The following is a 3980-nucleotide window of genomic DNA, read 5'->3' as shown; positions in this document are numbered from 1 at the left end:
TTCTGGGGAAGGAAAGTGAATCATCTGAGTTTGTACTCCACACCCCTCAAGTTTCCCCTACAGCCAGGTCTCCTTCAGAGGAGGTTGAGGTAGAGGTTGCAGAGGCAAGCAGCTCAGCTGAACCCGCTCCTCCTGTTGCTGCTCCTTTGCCTGCTGAGGAGGGGGAAAGGGCAGCATCCACACATGCACCCGCACCCCAGAAGCAAGTGGGTAGTGTGGTCTGGGATCATTTTGAGCTGGCAGATGATCCCACATATGCTATCTGCCTGCAATGCTGAGGCAAAATCAGCCAGGGCAAGGGAACAAAACACATGAGCACCACTGGGATGTTGATGCATCTCCACAGGCACCATCCCTTTGCCCTTGCTCCTACTCAGCCTGGCACCAGTGGGAGCATGCCCCAAAAGTTCCCCTCTCACTCCAAAGCCACCATCCCCCCAAAGCAGAGGCAGACCACCCTGGAACAGTGGGGGAAAGACCGACAGAAAGTGGGGGCATGTTGCAAAGTTGAGCAAGATCACCCAGAGCATTGGGGAGATGCTTGCTGTGGATGGCCAGCCCTTCTCCTTATTTCAGCATCCAGGGTTCAGGCAGTATATGGTGCTCATGGCCCCACCATATCAAGTGCCCACATGTACCACTTTCAGCAGCATGGTGGTGCCCTACCTGTATGAGACATGCAGGGAGTACTTGAGGAAGGAGCTGCACAAGGCCAGTCCACAGATGGCTTTACACTTCACCTCAGGCATCTGGAGCAGCCAGGGTGGAGATCATGCCTACCTTTCCCTTGCAAGGCATGAATACAACTGGTCAGGTTGTCGGTGGGCTTTCCTTCAAGCTGAGGTAATGGATGAGTCCCACACCACAGCCAAAATCATGGGGGCCATGAACTTCTTGGTGCAGGGGTGGCTCATCAGGCAGTACGAGCCCACCCACAGGTTCATGGTCACTGACAATATGGTCAAGGTGGTGCATGATGCAACTTTGTTGACATCTGCTGTGTGACACCTCATTCTCAGGGAAGCCCTGGAGGAGGACAGGGCTGCTGGTGACAGTGCCAACAAGCTTATTTCCAAATGCAGGAAGGTGGAAGGCCACTTCCACTGGAGCATCAAGGGGGCAAGATACTGTGGGACAAACAAACAGGGTTGAACATCCTGCCACACAAAATCATGCAGGATGTGGGGACTCAGTGAAACTCCACATACCTGATGCTCGAGAAGCTGATGGAACAACAGAAGACCATCCATGAGATGGCCTTGCTCAGGGAGATTGGGATCAGTGGCCTCCTTAAACAGAGCCAAGTGGAATAACATCTCCCAGATCTTTGTGGTCCCCAAGTCCTTCCTCAAGGCCACCAAGAACCTCAGTGCTGGCAATGCCCTTCTTAACCAGGTGATCCCTGTAGTGAGGGAACTTCAAAACCAAATGTAGAAGTTCCAGGGGACCAATGTTCCTGGCTGGGGCAAGCTGTTGTCACTAGATGTGCAGGTACTGGTGAGGTGGCTGAAGGAGGGCATCAGGAAATGGATTGATCCCTTGCAGTGCACTACGGTCCATGTGCTGGCCACCATGTGTGACCTGAGGGTAAAGGGCAGCGTATGCAGCAGCCAAACCCTGGATCAGTGGATGGAGGTGCTGGTGAACAGAGTCAAGGATGCAGAACAGCAGAGGTGGGGGGACATGGAAAAGGGGGATCCACTGTTCCATGTTAATATGCCATCCACCAGCCAGTATCCTCCTCCACCACAGGCACTGCCCATGTGGTCCAAGGGCATGGCTTCTTTGGTGGGTTCCAGAGGCACCAGACCTCACCATCATGCAGGTAGTGCTCTTGGTGGCTACCTATCTGACTGACGACATGGAGCCACTGCTTTGCAAGCCCTTGGTCTACTGGGCAAGCCACAGCCATATGTTGCAGGATCTGGCCACAGTTGCCTGGGAACACCTATCTTGTCCACCAACCAGTGTTGCAAGTGAGAGGGTGTCCAGTTTTGATGGTGATGTAGTGACCCCCCTCTGCACTTTCTTGGATCCAGGTTTGGCGGATGAACTGGTGTGCCTGAAGGTGAACCTCCTACTCCTGGGGAGCTCCATATGGATGGAGTGTGTCCCTCCTCACTCCATCTGCACTTCCTTCTTTTTTTTTTGACCCTTAGATTTCATAATCATTTGGTGCCCCACTCTCAGAGCTGGAGGGCACACTCACTGTATCACCAACCAGTAGGGGAAGAACGTGTCCCCGCTGAGCTCCCATTCCAGGATGAACTTGGAGGTATGAGCAGGGGCTATGGGGAAGGAGGAGACTCCAGGTCCTAGGCATGGCCACTAAAACTGCATCCTGCCAGTGTCAGGAGGCCTGGTGGGACCACCGGCAGCACAACAGCCCCAGGAAATACCAGGACTGAGGATGTCTTGGGTGAAATGTAGGTAGGAGGTGCTTTTTAACTTCCAGCCACCATATGTATGCACAGTCCTGCCTAGGGAAAGCCCAGTCCCATCACATCTTTGAAAGGTCTGGGGCTTGCTGGTTGCAGTGGAGTTGTGAGGTTCCAAGTGAGCTCAGCTTAGCTGCCTGGGATGCCAGCTTTTGGGCTGAAAAACCCTTCATCAGGATGAAGAAGCACCTGTAGTTGAAGTGTGCACTGTTCCTGGAGTAAAGAAGCCAGAATCTGGCATACAATGCAGGCAAGAAAACCAATCAGTGAAAATGGAAATGGAAGCATCAGGGGGTGAGGGACAGGCTGGGGTGGAGTGGGGAGTGGGGTGTAGCAGGTTAAAGTGGAGAGGTACCTGGGGAGTCAGGTGTCTGGCAGGTTGTAGTGTGTTAGAATTCCAATGTCTATACTGGCTCCATGAGTTTCTGTATCCAGAACGTTCATTAACTGTAGTTCATAGGCTCATCTGTGAAAAGTGGTTTGTAAATTCCCTTTGAGGATCAGGCCTGAGAGATTGGAGACAGGTAGTTGGGTGTTCTTGTCTTTGATAGATTTTCAGTGTGCACTGATTCTGGTGTACAGCTTTTGCTTGGTGTATCCTATCTACTTTCCATCAGGGCACCAAGTGTCCTGATGAAGATATGTATTGTGAAGATATCTCCATACAGGAGATATTGTCGGCAGGTTTTGCATGTCTTGTGATGGCATGGTCCAGATCCATTCGGTGTGTTTTGGGCTCTAGGAAGTTGGCTTCTGGTGATGAGTTTAGTGAGGTTTAGTGCTTGTTTGAATTTACTAACCATTTTTCACAGATGAGCCTATGAACTGAACTTCATCAACCTCTTAGGTAGTAGGTACAGAAACTCATGGACTCAATATAGTTAGTGGAATTCTGACACATTACAACCTGCTGGACACCTGACTCCCCAGGTACCTCTGCACTTTTACTTTCACTGCTACATCCTCCTCCTCTCCCCTCAACCCCAGCCTGTCCTTCACCTCCTGATGCCTCCATTTCCATTTTCACTGACTGGCTTTCTTGCCTGCAGCCTCAGGCTTTTTTACTATTCCTTCCACCCAGTAACAGCACACACATCAACTGCAGGTGCTTCATCAGCCTGAAAAGAGTTTTCAAACCAAAAGCTTGCTAAGATATATTTCTCCAACTTTATAGTTGGTCTACTAGAAGTTATCAGTTTGACCCAAAGAACCTTGTCTACCCGTGCCATGTCCATAGACCAACACAGCTACAACCTACACTCCTAACACTCGTCCCTGGTCAGGTGACTGGAAAGAGGCAGGGCCCTGGGCACATCTAAGCCTCAGGGATGGGGCTGGCAGCCAGAGTTCTCTGGCAGCTGCTGGAGAAGAAGCTCCTGCAGGAAAGCAAAGAAAGGCTCAATGAGAGTTATGCTGCCTGAGATGCTAGTGCTACTGCACTGTTTACTTACCTGTTGTTATTTAAAGTCGTGGATTGGACTGAGGCTGTACGGGAGGAAGAAACCTCATTGGGGAATACTACCATGTCTTGTAGAGGCCCCA

Source organism: Crocodylus porosus, unplaced genomic scaffold (genome assembly GCF_001723895.1).
Source record: "Crocodylus porosus isolate Cpor-Errol unplaced genomic scaffold, CroPor_comp1, whole genome shotgun sequence".
Lineage (NCBI taxonomy): Eukaryota > Metazoa > Chordata > Crocodylia > Crocodylidae > Crocodylus > Crocodylus porosus.
Note: the sequence above shows the minus strand (reverse complement) of the source record.